The 18,478-nt window shown below is 39.4% G+C and overlaps 1 protein-coding gene across 14 annotated transcripts in view; it reads right to left on the bottom strand.

Annotated features, from left to right (window-relative positions):
- Positions 1-15,688: 15,688 nt before the first annotated feature.
- The window catches only part of TCF12 (transcription factor 12), a 160,798-nt gene continuing 158,008 nt past the window's right edge, over positions 15,689-18,478 (bottom strand). For all 14 annotated transcript variants that reach the window (XM_021546320.2, XM_021546319.3, XM_021546325.3 and 11 more), the window contains one exon: positions 15,689-17,986. The gene's annotated coding sequence lies outside the window, so the exon portion shown is untranslated. The remainder of the gene's footprint in view (positions 17,987-18,478) is intronic.

An 18,478-nucleotide genomic window follows, 5' to 3' on the forward strand; every position in this document is an offset into this window, starting at 1 on the left:
ATAATTGCATTAACTCTCAACAAGGACACAGAATTTCCTTTTTCTTGATTTAGACTCAGTTTGGATGAAGCTGTTAATAGGCTGAATTCTGCAGCAGTGTCTGTGATTCCAGTGAATCCAGACATAATGAATGCAGATTTTACATGGGTAAACCTGACTATTTGAAGTCAGTAAGCCTAAACTGTATGGCATAATTAGAGGAATGAGCCTCAGGTTGCTTTGTCAAAACATTCTTTAATTACTGGATTTTTGGATTATTGGATTAGAAGATTAGATGGAATGCCTGGAAATCTTGAATTGGAGCATCCAGTAAAGTAAGACTTCTCATGAATCTGAGTTACGATGTATCTATAAACCTCACTGTATAGGTTCTTTTAGTAATTGTTAAAAATACTTTTATGGTAGGACAATATGGACATATTAACTGTGATTTCTCTGACCCTTCTTTTTAAACGTGCTTTGAATATTAAGGAACTTTTTAACTTTTCTTCATGACGGTCAGTTGCCAGCTTCCATGTAGCCAGGGTGCTAGAGCTGTTCTGAGGTCTGTGAATCATGTCACTTCCTTGTCCATAGGATCTAAAGGAGTCCTGATACCAACCAGACACTGCAGAGTATCTGCCTTGCAGTGTGTGCATATTATTTAATTACATCATGACCAGTAAGCACAGCTATGGGTTTTTATGGCATTGTTACAAGACTTACTCTGTTGTCAATTCATTCTGTGTTGCACAAAAAAGAGTCACAACAGGGTGCACTACAGGTGCTCTTCTTCTCAGAGCAATATCAAGTATGGAGTCTTCAGACATGACACACAGAAAGTTATTCCATCATTCCAGCTTATCTCATTTCCTGGGAACACTTTGTTCACTCCTTAAAGTTTCTGTCATCAAGATTTCTCCAACTGCTGGTGCTCCCCCTGCTTGGTTCCACATGTCACATTCTGCACATACTAGCTAAGAAAACCACAAGTATATGTGTGTACAAGTAGAAAAGTAGTGGCTCAGGGATAAATAGATGACCAGAGAGGAAGGGAAACTTCAGGCCATGGTTCAAATCCCCCTTAAGAAAAATGCTATTAAATTGGTCATGTCAGTATTGAACAGAACTGTCTGGTAAATTCTGCTAGAGGTTTTGAAGCCATAGGTTTAGATTCTGGATGTTCCAAATGGGACAGTTAATGTATCCATACTACATCCCTCTTTCCTGAGATGGTTTTGTAAGTATTAGGAAGCTGACTTTTAATTAGGATATTAAAGAGTTTTGAAAGTTAATAGTAGTACTTTGTCATGTAATTTTGCGAAGCAAACAGAAGAAGACTTCTGTTCACAAGCAATATGGAGACATCTGTGTTAGCTGTATTCTCAAGCCATTAAACAGAATAGTCATCAGCACTTCAACCTACCATATACCCATATCACTCCATATTTACACTGCTAAAATCACAGCATCCAAAATAAAAGCCAAAGCACTGAAGTGTCCCAGTATGATGAAGATCATGACTGTCTGAACAGAATGATCAATATGGGAAGGTGTAAATCATATTCCTGTTTTCTGGGGTCAAACTCCAAAACACTTCGGCACAATTTTGACATGTTTTAAGATCAATTATAATTTTTTTCACTGATTTCCACAAAGCCTCAACTGTGCTTTTTGAGTCTGACAGTCTTGTCAGGATTTAACATACCTGAATAAGCAGAATTATACGTAGTCATGGCTTTTATATTTTCAAATTGAAACTGTAGGAATAAAAGAGATAACAGTTTGTCACTTTATTCTTTGGTAAAAGATAAGTGCTTTCACTGAATTCCTACTCTTCCGAAAATTTCTGTATGAGGTAGCACAGACCTCTTCAACTTCCTTTAAAATCATGATCTGTGGTTTTGTTTAACCTAGGGACTGATGAAAATGCTTATATTATCAGATAGCATAAAAAAACCAAAATAAATGGCTCAACAGATATTCAGCGGGGTACATTTTTTCTGTGTCATGGGTGGCAGCTCACAACCATTGAATGGAAAAGCAAGTACCTGCAGAAGCTCTCTGCATGCCCAGACTGGAAGGGGAGCCTGGCTAAGTTGTGTCCAAGATCAGAAGCAGGGGAGTCTTAATCACAGGCAAGGAAGGGAGCTCAGTGTAGGGCAGGTCTTTTGCTAGAATGGCCTCAGCCTGCTAGCAGGGATTCCACTCTTCATGTTCTATTTTCCACCCATGTAGCTATACTGTCTTCAAAGAAATCCCCCATTTCAATTCAGATCAGAATACAGCCTTGAACTACCTGTCCTCCTGAAGCACTAATTTCTGTGAGACAAAGCAGCAGAACTCATACACAGAAAGCTGCACACAAAGCCTGTAAATAGGGACAGAAGTGGGCAAGAACCACTTCCCACCCCTGTGCCCACCCTATGCCCTCGCATTAACTATAAACTGAAGGCTTTGAAATCCCTGACCTCTTCTGAATTGCTCTCATGGGTATTATTATCCCCAAAGAGCATGATACCAAGCACACATGATTTGGGGGTCACTAGACCTGCTGTTAACTTTATGTTAGATTTTTTTTGGCTTCTTTGTCTCTTAAAAGACACATAAGATACAGTCCTAAAGGTTGTTATATTATCAGAAATTTACAAAAAGAGAGAAAATTGTAGAAAGTTCTATAGTAAGTGTATGAATCCTGCCATTTGGATTATAGAAATGCTTTTGTAATCAAAAATATCCTTGCCAGAAACAGTTTCAGGTTTCTTTGGTATTTAGAAATCATTTGCTAAACAAAGTAAAAATGAATGATAAACAAAATTGAGTTTCCTTTGAGCCTGATGTTCTTGCAGCTGCACTCCACTTTTAAGAGTAACCTATTAGCAATTAATTTAGAATGACACTGGCAAGCAGTCCCCAGACTTTAATTAATATCTCTTTGACAAGCTCATAGTCTTTCCAGTTAATAGTCTCCCTTAAATTAGTTTAACTCTTATTTCACATACTGTTGTAAGGATTTGGCATAAAATCTAGGGTACTTAACAGTACTTTCTGATTTCAAATCTCTTTAGAAGGAGAATTTATAGTTAGATTTTACAGAGTAGAATGAGTATTTGATGAAGGTCACACTCAATCCAGTGGCAGTGCTGGAAAGAAAATCTAGGTTCCTGCATGCCCTTCTGTTGTGCAATTGATTAAGCAATGGTGCTGTCTCCTGTCTCAGTATCTTGCAAGGAAAGGATTAAATTCTGATTCTAAGTTATATAATTGATTCTTTTCCTTTATGCCAATATCAAGATCTTAGAAAGCTATGGTATAATACTGTAAATATAATATAGTGAGTCATTGTAAAAGTTACTTAAATAATAAATATCAGTATAGGACAACATAGGGAACAACTTCTTATTTCATTTTAAGCTCTTAAGGTACTTCTGAAGACTTTGCCTTTAAAATCTGTTTCAGTTTTACCTGTATGTCTGAAATGCAGAACCAATCTACATGAGAACCTTATACAGCCACGTTACCATGTCCTGAGGAATAGGAGATAATACTGTGAACTGGAAAAAATGCTGAGATAAAATCTCCTTTGACCTTTTGGTAAGTCAACAACTTTTATATAAGTGTAATGAAATGTGCTATATATATATGCCTGTTGCATATGTGTATTGCGAGAAAACAAAAATTAGCTGTAATGAGATAATTTTTGATATGTAAGATCACATCAACCTACCTTTCTTTCTACTTTGCCTGCAAAATAAACTGAGAGGTGCACAAATTACTGTCAGGCTTTGAGTCTGATAGGGTTTTTTCAGAATTGAGAAAATTCCAACTTTCAGATTATGAAGTTCTAAATTGATTAAATCTACAAAGAAAGGAGATCTCATTTTAAAGGTAATCAGTGTTTTGTTTCTAACAACTGTAAGAAATATCTGTGTAAGCATTAATGACTCTGCTGTAATGTACTGCCAAGGGAGACTGAAGTAGGATCTTTTTTGAAGGTAATTCTTGCCAGGTGAGGGTATTACAGCCTTAATTTGCTGATTCAGAGGAATGGCTTGTTTATTTTTCTTGTAAGATGAAGCTTGAAGTGAAAATGGGGTATGAAAAAACCAAGATTTGATTATTAGTCTTCTTCATCTTAAATAAATGTAAAAGCTTAATTTAAAAATCTGTCTCATTAGCAAGGACTAAGATAATTAAGATGGCTTAGAAAGGCCAGTTATATGTGCAACTTAATTGGGATCCTAAGGTTAGAGATATCTCACCATCTCTAGAAGTCATGAACAGCCTATGCACTCCAGAAGTATTTCCCTAAAATACATAAAACTGAAAATAGCATGTCCCAAACATTCTTTAGAACAGTTCTAGTAGCAATAGGTATGTACCACTGTCTTAGAATACTAATTTTGTACAAAGAACTTTTTATATTGCTTCTTTGTTTTTTCCTCTTCTTAAGTCAATGGGGGGAAAAAGAAAAGAAATTAAATACATATTAGCTAGTGAGAAAAATATGTTTTCAGTCAGTAGCATATTCTTCAGCTGAATTGCTACAGTTTTTCCTTGAGCACTTGCTGCCTCTGTCAGTATTGACATGCTGAATCAGAGGCCTTATTGCTATTCCTATGTTTCTGTGGCAATGATAATTCCATCCCCGAAGTCACAAATCAGAAAATAGTTTCTTCCAATGAAAGAGCAAATGAAACACAAGATCATCCTCCTTTCTCATGCGTGTAACTGTAAAAAGTTTCTGTGGTTGGAATGTGGCTCTGATTACATTTCTCTATCCCAAAATAAACATGGTGCAAAAGAAAAGGATATAGGGAGGGGGGGAAAGCCTGTCACTGGGCCACCCTCAGGAAACCTCACAAGATCTACTGTCTGTCTGTGCAAGCCATGGAAGAGCCAAGGAAGTGATCCCAGCTTGGTGGTCTATTCTTAATTAAAACAAATGAGGCTCTTTCAGCTGTTGCAGATAAATATTTGATGAAAAGAGACAGGAACAGATGTTGAAAAACTGTAGTAAATAAAGAATAAAACCAGAAGAGCAAATGTTAGAGCAGTATTTTATACTAAAAAAAAATCACTTTACAGCACATTTCTGTCAAATATGTAATTTTACTAAGATCGTTCCATAAGTGGAAGGACTATTTTTTTTTTTTTTTACAAAGTAGAATTAAAATACAAATGCATATAGATAGTGAAAAATTTTAAGTCAAGTTGTTGCACATTAGAGGGTCAAAGTAAGCACTAGTTCTTGGGCCACTGATGAGACAGAAGACTTCAAAGTAGTTTGTACAATTCCATGAGTTTATGTTGATTCTAGAGTCATTAGTAGAGTTTTGCTCCATAATTTAGGTTAAGGATGCACAGTGAGAAGGTGCCTGGCAAAATACAATAGCAGCATCCCTGTTGCAACAATCTGTCATAATATTTGGAAGTCACATCCTTTATGAATGGTTAATTTTATGCAGTGAATGCAGCCTTTTCCTGTAGTTGCACTTCTACTTATGAATACACTTGGATCTAATTTTAAAGTTCACCTTGCTCTCCATGGGGTTTTATACAGGATGAACTCCAAAGATCCCTTTCCGTTTCAGTTACTCCATACCTTGAGAGCATTGGGTCAAATTAGTTTACCTTTCAGCAAATGCATTTATAGCATCTTATGAAAAAGACCTGATATAATTGAAATAACTTAAAGGTAGGCTATAAAAGAAAGCTGAGTCATGAAGTAGAGGAAAAGTCTCAGTAGCTGACTCCTTCTACATTAACATCTTCATTGTTACCACCATATTGGCATTGCCTGCTAGTTTAGGGTAAAAGGCAAGTTTAATCTTGCCATTCCAAAAAAACATTCCAAAAAGGATATTTCTATTGAGTCAAATGTAAATTAAACATCTGAATGTGAAAGAACTGATTTTATAAGTAGGTTTTACAAAACTACTGAGAGTGTGAACCACAGGAGTTTCAATGATAATATTTTAAAATAATATAGTGATTTGGGCCACCAGAAGCTGGATAAATTGGTATAATCTGAATTCTGAAAACATATATACTGGAGTTAGTAGTGAATGGGGACCTGAAATATAAACTTGTCCCTGAAGATGGTTGAGAAGAAAAAGTAGACAGTTGATTGACTGCACTGCATCAGGATCTGCATGGGATACTACAGAACTGGAGTCCCACAGTAGGCACAGGTGAAAGCAGAACAGCATCCAGAGAAATGAAATTAAAGTTAACAGGTTTAGATGAGAGATTGGGAATAAATTTTAAGAACTGAGGAAAAGAAACCTTAGATTGCAACTAACTATCCATGACTGGAGATCAAATCAGCTAGAATTTGAATGACTAATTAAATTGAGAAGTATGGTCCTTTATAAAAGCTACAAGGCATTTGTAGTTCACAGAAAGTTGAGGTGAATGATCATAATTGTCTTTTTATCTCTTCTGGCCACAGCATCTGCAAATTTGTAGTGTTCAGCATAACATTGTATCCCAGTTCTCTAGAGGTTTTCTGAAGCTGACACAAAACTCCTCATCCACAGGTCAGGCAAAACACCTTCCCTTTCCATTGTTGCAAAATTCAGACAAAACCAGGTAGTCTCAAGTGCACTTGGTAGTCTCAAATGCACACCAGCGAGGAAGATAGCTTTTAATTTGAGGATCAAACATAAAGAACTCAATAGCAACCTTGCTTGGTGCCAATTTATTTGTGATCTGACGGAACCAATCTGAACCCAACAAGCTCCCAGAGATAACAGTTTGTCAATTTTCCATTTCAAAGGCAGCATGATAACTAAAAGCTTACAGATGTATCACATGGAAATCAGACTTGCAGCAAGCAGCAAACTTTCTGATAAAGGCCTAAGCCTAATTCTATTGAAGTCAATGACAAACCCCAGCAGATTTCAATAGAGGTTGAGTGAGGATCAAGGTGAGAAGCAGCTCTGAGAACAGTTATAATCAACTCAGTCCCCAGTTAGGACAGAAGAAACATGAGAGAATTTTTTTGGCAGGCAGTGCCCAAGTTGCAAATTCACAAAGAGTGAGTTGCAAGGATCTGTGACACTGAGAATTTTAAGGGACCCTTGCAGAAATTGGTAGGATTTGGCAAGGTCAGCATGTTCCCATTTAGCCTGGTATTGCCATGCCCAGTGTGCACTTACCTGACAGCAGTTTCCCTCTTTATTTAGCCCCCAGCAATCTCCAGACTGTCCACAGAAGCTGCAGCCAAACTGTTGTACTGGACCATAAACACAGAGAGTGTGGCTGATGAAGCAATAAATAAAATGTGTAGGCAGAGCAGGGGCAACAACTTTGCCTCTTTTTTCTAAACAGGTGTTGTAAGAACAGCAAAATGTAGTTACATCTATGGCATGGCCAGTGCAAGACATGAGAGAGGCAGGGAGCAGATACATGTCTCTGTATGTCTCTAGCACTGGCTGCAGCTAGAATGTGATTCAGTCTCAGATCAACAGTGACTACTCTGATTCCCATGCATCAGTTGCAAGACAAATTCAAAATACCTGTACACTACTCTCTGCTACTGGAGCAATCTCCAAGCAGCACTGTTGTTCACACAGGCAGAAATGGAGCAATTCCTTTAAGGAACTTTGCCTCTGTTTTTCAGAGTGCAAAGGAAATGGACAGAGGCATGTTTGGTGCTCCTAATCATAAGTGATGTGTTTTATAGAGTACTTCTGTAAAGACTTCTGTGATGGGTGAGAAAGAAGCAAAGAAGAAAAAGAAATTTTCCTCCAATTTCTTGCTAGAAAAAGGTTAAGGAGAAGGCTCCAAAATAATACTCACTCCTTTGTGTCAGCTACAGATCAGGGTAAGGTAGACAAGAATGAAAAGACTTCCCAAGGTTATGCTACACAGTCAGGATTTCAACGCAGAACTTCTGAACACAACCCCAGTGCCTGAGCCACACATTCATTTTTTTCTCTGTATTCCCCCACAATCTTAGGCCATGTGGCCACTGTTGGTGAAATGAAAAACAGGTGCAGATCCATGAACAGATGGGAGACCAGCCCTGGCTGATCTCTGGAGGATAATACAATGTTGTTTTCCAGCAAAGAGGATTCCAAAGAACCACAGAGGCAGCACCCCTGCCCTAAAACTAAAGCTGCTCTGTCTCACACTAAATGCTATCTCCACCAGCCCAGCAAGTGGGAGTTTTGAGGAATGGTTCTGTTGTCTATCAGCAAAGGACACTGCTTCACTGACCTCTCAGATTTGCAATATTGACATCTCTGTTTTTCAGACATGACTGTAAAGATTGTAGAAGACTAATTGCAATTCCATTCTTAGCAGTAACTTCTTAGCAGTAACTGCAGCCAATGTTTCTAAGTTGCTGGAACATGAAATTTCTTCCCTTGAGTAGACATCTTTGGAATGTCTAACACTCAAAAAATGCCATTAGCCATATGCAACATCTTTCTCTGGGAAAATCACTAGTGGTATGGGACAAATCTCCAGGTAAGATGAATAATATATTTGTTCTGGATCTTTAAGGAGAGTTCTACTTTTAATTTCCAGTTCATGGGGAGCTGATGGCTTATTCCACAATAAGTGCTTAAACAAAGAACTTGGACTGCTTTCCTAATGGGAGAGTGACAGTAGATTACTAATAGGTCAATTGGGAATCTTAGGCCTGGGCCTAAGCACAGGATGGAGTGCAAAATATTCCCTGCCTTGTGTGACCCACAGTTACTGTCCCTGGAAGACACATCTCCCCTCCATGTGTCACCTGACACATCAGCCAGAAGTATGAGAGAAGGCAGGGCAGTCCTCCCTTTGCACAGAGCACAACCCAGAGGGAGAGTACATGCCAGAGAACAGGGGTGTTTCTTGGGATCATAGAATAGTTTGGATTGGACAGGACCTTTAAAGGCCATCTAGTCCAACCCTCCTGGCTGTGAGCAGAGACATCTTCATCTGGATAAGGTTGCTCAGTACCCCATCCTACCTGACCTTGAAGATTTCCAGGAATGAAGCATCTCTGACCTATCTGGGCAATCTGTTCCAGTGTTTCACCACCCTCATTGTAAAATAATTCTTGCTTATATCTACTCTAAATATACCCTCTTTTAGTTTAAAATCATTCCCCTTATCCGATCACTACAGGTCCTACAAACATTTCAGCTTAGATACTACTGGGTCCAGCCTTCTCATTGTTTTTTGGTTTTGTTTTGTGCAAAGACACTCCTGTAGTGCTGTGTCCAAGAGAGATTGTTTGTCCTTGCTAAAGCTGCTTTTACAGCAAAAATGCCTGTCTACTTGTGCCAAGACATTTGAAGACAACCTGTTTCCTTAGACTCTGTTTGGGGCACAAAACCTGATTTGAAAAAGCAGGCCAAAACCACACTACTGGCATACATGTATTCTGCTCAACTGTGAGTCAAATTCATTGGGAAAATCTATCTTGTCCAAGTGTTAGTCAGGTTTTGAAGGGAAACATTCTCCACCGATGACACAAGCAGAATTAAACAACAGAGACCACCCAGAACACTGGGAATTTCGAACTTCTTGGCCTCAGTTTCTCTGATTTGTTCTTCCCAGCTTCATGTGTGCTCTTTGAGACAGAAAAGAGCATTTCCTTAATTTTGAACTAGTATTTGTCTTCCAATGAAACATTTGTGAAAGCAGCTGGTCCCAGAGGTTGAATGTTCCAAAATCCCATTTTGGAGCCAAGTACGTACGTAGTGGAGTCAGTCGTGACACCACTTTATAGAGAACAGACAATGAGTTTTGGATCTTGTGAGTACCTTTTCTCCCTGCAGATAAGTTCCCTTCCCCCCTTCTTTCGGAAACATCTCAGTCTGTATTGGAAACAGAGGATGTAATTTATTTTTATCGCCTTCCCTGTCAAACTGGCCAACTGCCACTGGGTTCTGCTTTCAGATCTAGCAAGAGGCAGGAGAATCACGGTGAAGAACCATTCATTTCAGTGGCTCCTCCTCTGTTTCCTTATCTTATTTTGAGGCTACCTACTGTGCTGTCTTATCACTCTTTCTAATCCTGCAAAACTTCTCTGCAACTTGACCCCTGAGCTGAAAGAGCTGACCTGCTTAGACCGCCGTGCTTCTCCACTCCTGCTCCCATGCCCACAGAACGTGTTGCTCCTTCCTTTGGTACTGTTCCTTTTTCACTGCCTGTCGTACCCCTCACTCCTCTTTTCTCTAGCCCACTGCACTGCATTACATTTCCTAGCTGAATGTACATACAGCTGCGTGGTCTCCTCGGGGTATGTGCAATTCCTCACTGTCCAGCCTGCCCTTTGATGTCTGCTGAAGAAGGATACATCTCCTTTTCCATCTCTTCACATGTGCCTATTAATTACTCTCTTCAGAGGAACTGTTTACTGACTATCACTCTGTTTACAGTTGACTACAGCTAAACATTTGGTCTTCACAGTTCCCCTCTTCTACACCACCCACCCAGTTTCTTCTCAATTGTTGCAAAATAGATGTCTCCAAATATCTTTATAAAAGACACAGATACAATGTACGTATGTTCCACACCCAGCCTCCTGCTCCAAAATGCTGGGTTTGCCTCCCTTGCAGGGAAGTAGAGAAAGAAGCTATATTGGTATTTTTGTCTTGAGGCCTCTAACAGAAAAGAAGCATTGAAGCTTTTGCTGCACAGATTCCTACCTTGTGTGCTGTGGAAAACCCAGAAAGACCTGGAAGCATCAGACTCATGACCTGTGAAGAAATAATACAAGTCCAGTATGAAGTACAGAAGTGTGCCCACTGAAATGAGAAGGACTATCCTATGCATAAACTGTGTATATGTGTTTGTGAGATCAAGGGCCCTTGGGCAGAGGGAGTTTTAATAGGTTAGGGAGGAAAAAATTACTCTAACAAATGTGCCGAGAAGTTGGATGGTTATAATGTAGCAGTTCAGATCTCATATGAAAATTCCTTCAGATTTCCTCCTTACTCCATATGGAGTTAAAATATTACTAAATAGTATGAAATAAATTAAAACCAAATGTGGGATAAATTATGGGGTTTTTTCCCAATGAACATATTATTGTCAATCATAGAATCATGGAATGGTTTTGGTTGGAAGGGACTGACTTCCAACGCCTCTACTATGGACAAAGGACACCTTCCACCACACCAGGTGGCTCAGAGCTCCATCCAGCCTGGCCTTGAGCATTTCCAGGGATGGGGCAGCCACAGCTTCTCTGGACAACCTGTGCTAGTGCCCAGCCAGCCTCACAGGGAAGAATTTCTTCCTCATATGTGATCTAAACCTGCCCTCTGCCAGTTTAAACCCATTACCCTTTGTCTCATGTCCTTGAAAAAACCCCATGCAGTTTTCCTGTGGCCCCTTTAGGCACTGGAAAGAGCTGTAAGATCTCCCCAGAGCCTTCTCTTCTCCAGGCTGAGTGACCCCAGCTCTCTGGGCCTGCCTGCACTGGAGAGCTGCTCCTGCTCCTTGTGGCAGAGGCAGCTGCTGCTTTAACTGGGCCTGGAAGGAACAGAAGCTTTAAACCACTTACAGCCCACAGTTTGCAGACCTTATCTCATGCAACAGAAGTTAGGGATGGGGTGGGGCAGGGAAAGGCCAAAGTAGGGACTTCAGAAAGGCCTGTGGAAGCACACAGAACCAGCTCAGGTTACAGAGCCTTCCAGCTGAAAAGTCCAGGGGTACAGAAACATGGGAATGAACCTGTGTGCAGCTAATTTTCATCAGTTATCCCAGATAGGAAAAACAGCCACACCAGAAAACAGACGGCAAAGCCTGACGTGTCAATTTTGGTGTCATTCACACTCTTTTCCCTGATGCTCCTGTAAATGCAGAATCTGCATTTATATCCAAAACACTTTTTAATGAGTGCTTTATTGACACATTTGTTCTACTTCTATATAACAGGATAATGACGAACAGCTGGCTGCAGATAATGACAGGCACTAATTTATATTGGGTTACTACCTTCAGATTCTGTAGGCTGTTACCTATTTTTTTCTTTACATTTTTAGCACTCACCCTCTGTTGTACTTGCATTTTATGGTGCTCACATTTTCTATTCTTGTGAGCTAGGAAATGAATAAGCATTTTAAAAGCTTTATGTTTAATTACATTTTCAGCTATTAATTAGACACATAAACAAATTAAATGTACATTTAATTAAATGTTACCCGTTTAAACGGGTAAACTGGAAGCAGAGCCCATCGACTTTAAAACCAATATTGTGTGCATTTATCTTAATTAGTCAGGTAGTGTTAGGGATTAATGAACTTTAACTGTTCTATTCATAATCAGATGCATTAGCATTTGTGTCTTTGTGGCACACAGAAGATGAGTTCAGATGGGAGCTCTCTCCTGCTATGTATTTACAAACAGAATGGGAGGTGCATCTGCAAGACTTTCTTTGTCACCTTGAAAAGGAAATACTGATTATTTAGCTTTCACAGGTGTGAACTGAAATTTCAAAACATCATCCAAAACTTTCCCCTACCTTGTCATTTCATATTTACACCCAGGAGATTTTTCTTCCACAGAGTGGCCATTCAGCATTTTGGGAAGTGGATTCTCATTCTGGCACATCCAGGTTCCAGTCTGAGCAGATAAAGCTCATGAGAAAATATTAAGCCCACAAATGTCCTAAAGAACTTACCTGACTGTGAAAGTAGTTATTTCAGTGGGCAGAGAAAGTCATTTGGGAGCAGTTTGGAGCGCCTGATCTGTCTGTGCAGCAAACAATTTGCCATGTGTTGTCTTCCCATTAAACACACAACTAGGGCTGGTGATTAATTCCATTTCTCTGATAAATGAATTATTCTGATCATCTCTGCTTATTTATTGGTGCTGGGAAGTAAAATGTGGAGCTGTAGCTCCTCCAATATTTCATTCTACAGACGAGTTTATAACTTCAAGTTTGGAGAATTTGTTTTTATAATTGATACACACACATTCAAGGTAATGAAATTTCTTTAGTTCTATTGGACCATCACAAGTATTTATTTTTCCTTTCTGTATCATGGATAGAGTGTGCATTTAATGTGCATATTTAACTTACTTGTATATAAAGAAGTAATCCAGCAAACTGGTAAATCAGCCTGTTCTGGCATTTCCAAGTCTTCCTTTGATACCAAGATACAGTGAGAAAACATCAGCACAAAAATAGAGAGAAAAATCCACATTACTAAGTTATCAAGACTGCTGTGCCCATTTTGTATTTCCATTTACTTTGAATAATTTCCTCCTGAATGTTTTTTTTTAAGAGCTGAAATATAGAATTTTCCAAAACAAATAAAATCTTGTATGGTATTCAGTGCTTTGATGGAAAGAAATTGCTCTAGCTATAGGGTCTGCATTTTGTATCATTTTCTGAAGTCTAGGGCTAGCAGGGCTCTACATCTAACACAGACTGAACTTTGAGTTATATTGTAAGTTATTTTTTCATCCATTGGCAGCAGTTGCTGCTCTGGCTGATATAGTTTATAATTAACTCCTTTTGTCTCTCTGTGTTTAGGTGATACTATTAAAACTACAGTGGAACTTTCATGAAAATGAAACAGTCTTGGCATCCCTGTTTCTCTAGTTCACCTGAAATAACCACAATTCCAAGTATTCAGCCCAGCCACTGGGCCTTCTAACAGATCTGCTTTCCAGGATAAGTTACAGTCACTATTTGGGGAAAGATTTTTATCTCAGCTGGTATAATTTTGTATAAGTTTCCCCCCCCCCCCCCTTAATCAGGTTCTTTTAAACAGATGTTATTAATTGCATCAAAACATTTTAAAAGTCAGGATTAGGAGAGAATTGAAAGGGATTCTGTTTACAGCCAGACAATTTGCAATTTCAGAGCCTGTTCTGGACAGTTTCTGACTGATACAAACAACCTGAGGTGACTGCAGAGAGCAGCTGAAGTACTGAACAGGCACACACCATGCTTGGGGTAACAGCTGAGCAGTGGATTTGTTATCTTCACCAAGAAATAAACTCTCCCTGTTTTGCCAAGGCATCCAGGTTGACAGAGAGATTAACTTCAGTAAAACAAATGAAGGCTAAACAATACAAAACAACCCCCAAATAGCACCTGACTTATCAGCTCAGAGCTGAGGGAAAGAGGAGGAAGGATTGCAGCAGTCTCCTCTTAGCACTGCTCTCCCCTGCCTGGGAGACTTTCACCCCCTTGCACGGGCAGAGGAGCAGCAGGAAGGCAGAGCCGGGCCTGCCTTGCCCCGGGGACTCCCTCCCTGCAGCCCAGGCTGGGGGATGCCCGGGAGCAGGGAGCCACAGCCTGTGTGCACAGGCAGCAAGCTGCCAGCCTGCTCCTTCATCCCTGCTGGAGCCCCGCTCTTGATTTGCTGCCAGGCTTTAAAGAGCTTTAAAGTTTCTTCCTTTCACAGGACATTTTAGTATCCACAGGCAAGGGGTATTAGGATGCAGAAGGTATTGGTGTTACAAACAAACAGCAAAGTTTACCACCCACTGTCTTGGTTGTCTTCTACACATGGTTCCGTTTTACTTTTGGTCTGCCATGATTTCCAGATGCTGGGGGAAAATGTTTAATTCTTGGGGAAATTTTAATGAAGAATCCAGAATCTTTTTAGCAGCAACCATGCAATAGCTGGAGGAAAAAAAAGGTAAAGTCCATTTTAAGATCTTCCCAATGCTTTAGATTTACAGAACTTTTCTACAATATTTCAAATGTTAATTCTAGAAGAACTGAATTTAACAAAGGTATCCAAACATGCATCTCTTACACACACACACAAAAAAAAAGTCAAATGGAAAAGAAAGAAGGAAACATGGAAAGAAAAAAAAAAAAGATTAAGTACTTGTGATCAGAAAGTATATGCAAACAGAACAGCATGTGGTAAAAGAAAAATAAGAATGGGCAAATGGCCGTTTTTACTCTCTCTGAAAGAAGTGACAAACTTTTAAGTCTGATTCAGAAAAGAGAAGGGGAGTATTGGATGTTCAAAGGCTGGGTTAGAATTGTTACTGGAGTAAAGTCCAAATTGGGAATGTGTGCTGGGAAAGGCACTGGGCATATCTCCCACTGCTGCTGCTGAAGCCATTGTGAAAGGCAGCCTGGCATGGCAGGTCTGAGCTCCCCTTTGGGCAGACCATGCAGAGATTTGTCTCTGCAGCAAACACGTGCTTGACCTGCGCTCTGCACCTCTGAGGTTACCAGGGACAGACTCAGGAGCTGGAAGCAGTGCTGAGCACAGCAGCTGTGCTGACAGCCCTCATTCAAACATCAGCACTGCACACAGACAGAGCTGGGATCTTTGATGTGCTTGAACTGCAGACTTTCCCCCCCTGAAGTGCCACAAAACCTACACAGCTGCACCAATCAGCTCAGAAGTAACTTTGCACTGAACTTCCTGCACAAAGGGGCTCAGATCTAGGCAGCCTGTCTTCAGGACAGGCAGAGACAGGAGTGAGCTGTACAAGAGGCTGTGCCTGTGGGATCAGCTGCTCCTGCTTTGCTGTCTGCCTGTGCAATCCCCTTCCTGCTCTGCAGCAGCAAACGCAGCTCAGGCACTGCTGCTCCTCGGGCACTGACTGGACACTTCTGGCCTGGCTTCACAGGAGCAGCAACACTTCTTGTGCCTGCAGCATGCTCTGCTCCTTAAAAACATGTCAGGCTTTGTTCCGATAAAGGCAGAAGAGAGTTTTGCCACTGTTTTTCAAGCAACACGTTGCCTATGAGGAGAGAGAAATTTAAAAAACTCACTGATTTACCATGTTAAAAAAAGATGGCACATTTATTGCTACATAAATGTTATATACATAGTGTTTTCTGTTACATTGACAGAAATTTTTTGAACTTCTTGCTGCTGGTTGGAAAGGTTTATCAGCAATACCTTGAAATTTGACACAGGGTACAAATCTGCAATAAACCAACAATGGAAACTGGAGAACAAGATGAGAAGCAATTCATCTCGGACAATTAGCTCTTACAATACTCCATAGGTACTACACGGTATGCTAGAACCCTACTATGGTCTTACAATGCTATTGTAAATTTCTGATATTAATGAACAGGTTATGGTAAATAACCCTACATTTTTACTACCTAATATAGTAAAATAAAGTAAGAAACTTTTTACTGAAAACTTTTTTTGATTTCAAAAATCTAGAAAGAGTAATATTTAGAATTCAAGAAATTTTCTTACAAGATTATTGTATAAAAGACTAGCTACAGTGAAAAATAAGCCAAATGTTTTTTTCTTTCTATTTTATGAAGGAAAGCTTCTGGGCATACTGCAAAGTCTAATATAGCCAAAAAGACAACAAGCTTAGAAGGAAAAAGGCCAGGCAGTGGCACGTGATCACTTTCACACGTCATAAGCAACAAATTCCGTTTAGCTGATAAACACTGAAATGAAGAACAAGGCCACAGATATAATCAGGTGTTATTTGATGATATATGCAAATTAAAATAATAGAAATGAGTCCACTAATTCCACAAACTGTTTTGTTAGGAACCATCCAAAACATGAGCTTAAATTCATTAGTTTATTTTATCAATCAATCTTTTGTTCTTTCAAATTAAATGACTTCATAAAAATTATAGTTTTGTTCCTGTTTTCTGTGTGAACCAATTGCCAGTGATGAAAGATGCACTATATAAACAATAGCTCAGACAACCTTGGCTTAGGAAATTTCCTCCCATGGTCATTGCAGTGGAAGACAGTTTCCATGGAAGTTCAAAGGGATTTTAACCATTTCAACACATCTGTGACAAAGGAATACTTATGGACACTATTCTGGTGGAGAAACATTTAAAGGTTTAATGCTAATATGGCTTGGGACGGGGGTATTTGCATTTGATTCACACTACTTTTTCTCCACTGACAAGCCATACAACATGACATGATAGTTAACGTGTACAGGAAGGAAAAACTGGTGACCATTGCTCTTAAGATTCCATTAAGTAATAAGCCCACCTTGCTGGTGGTTGTATCATCACACTACCTGCCACGGTGAATTTAGGATTTTACTATTCACCAAAGTTACAGCCTGAAAAAAAAAAAAATCTCCTTTGTATTTTAATGCATTTTGTGCTTACATACAGCTAACACTTTACATGTACTATATGTAGTACTTACTGCTCGGAAAACAAAGCAACTCTAACAAAGTAGATTCTCCCCACCCAATTTACACTTCACGTTACAAGCTTTACTATGAAGCCTAGAAGCCTAAAAAGGTTTTGTTTATAATTAGAAAAAAAAAATGTTTGAGGAAAGTCTGAGGGAAAATAAAAATCACTTTTTAAATCCAAGAAATGTTATGGTCACAGTATTGCTCCAGCCTGTAGCCTTCATGAGGCCTCTAAGTGGTTTGAGGCACAGAGCTCAGTATGGAAGGGGAACTGTGACCATAACTGTTCAGATTACCAGAGATCAAAAATAACATAAAAAAGCTATACCAAGGAATAGTTTCCTATTGCATGGAAAACACTAGTCATATGGCAAAAGGAGAGGAAAGGACAACAAAAGACTTTTCCCTTCCTTTTTTAAGACACTAATAGGTATGCTGGGAATGCTACGGGTCGACGGTTGTCACTGCTTTGTTCTCTGAATGTGAACAGCTTTAGTAAATGCTGGCATTCAGCTGAAATTTTATCAGCTTTTAACATGTTAACTTTTCCCTTTATATGTAGACCTTTACAGTTCCATAACAATAAATAAAATTTGTAGTTACAATGCATTTGTCAATTCAGTTTAGGCACAAGGCAACTTCCACAATGAGTGGAGAGATCACAACAGTCTCTGATTGTGCAGAAGCGACACACTGCTTGCAACATAATGATATGTTCAGAGTATCTCATGGGCTGAAATTCTGTCTGAAGATCTTGTATCTTCACTCCTGATGCAGGTGTTGACCAGTAGCTTTGATCATAAGATTGCATTTGGGTTTCTTGCTTCAAGTGTTTTCTCCTGTCAGGTTTGTGTCTTCATATAATGTTAGTTGTCTGTGTCCTTGTGAAGAAAGGTCACCTTCTGTGTATCCTACCAATAATTCTGGAATTCTAGAAAGACGTTTAGAAGAAAGAGGTTATTAGGAAAAAAAAAAAATTAAAAAGCTTAGTATCAACACTAGAGACCTAATTTGAACTGGATTTGGTGGCATTTTCAGTCATTTAGGTGCAAAAGAAGATCACATTGAAAGCCTCTGAAATCCCCCATTCCATCCCAATCCCACATTCTTGAACGTGATGTATTGAAGAGATTACTCTAAAGAACCTTTTGCTGGGCCTCTCTGGATAAGGGAGAAAGAATAATCTGCATATCTCAGACCTTCAGTCTGTGTGTGGCTTTGCTCTTCAAATCAAGCAGTGCCAAGTTCACTCCCTCCTGAAGGTAAATTGTGATGTTCCTGTACAGCCCTTTCTGTCAACGGTACACTTCAGTCAACCCACAAAGTTACTGATATTAAAAAAAGCAAAGACACCAAAGTGGTTCTTTCATATTTATATGGAAAGAACAGACTAAGTTGGCTGTAAATGAAAAATTATCTGACA

Source organism: Lonchura striata, chromosome 11 (assembly GCF_046129695.1).
Source record: "Lonchura striata isolate bLonStr1 chromosome 11, bLonStr1.mat, whole genome shotgun sequence".
Taxonomy (NCBI): Eukaryota; Metazoa; Chordata; class Aves; order Passeriformes; family Estrildidae; genus Lonchura; species Lonchura striata.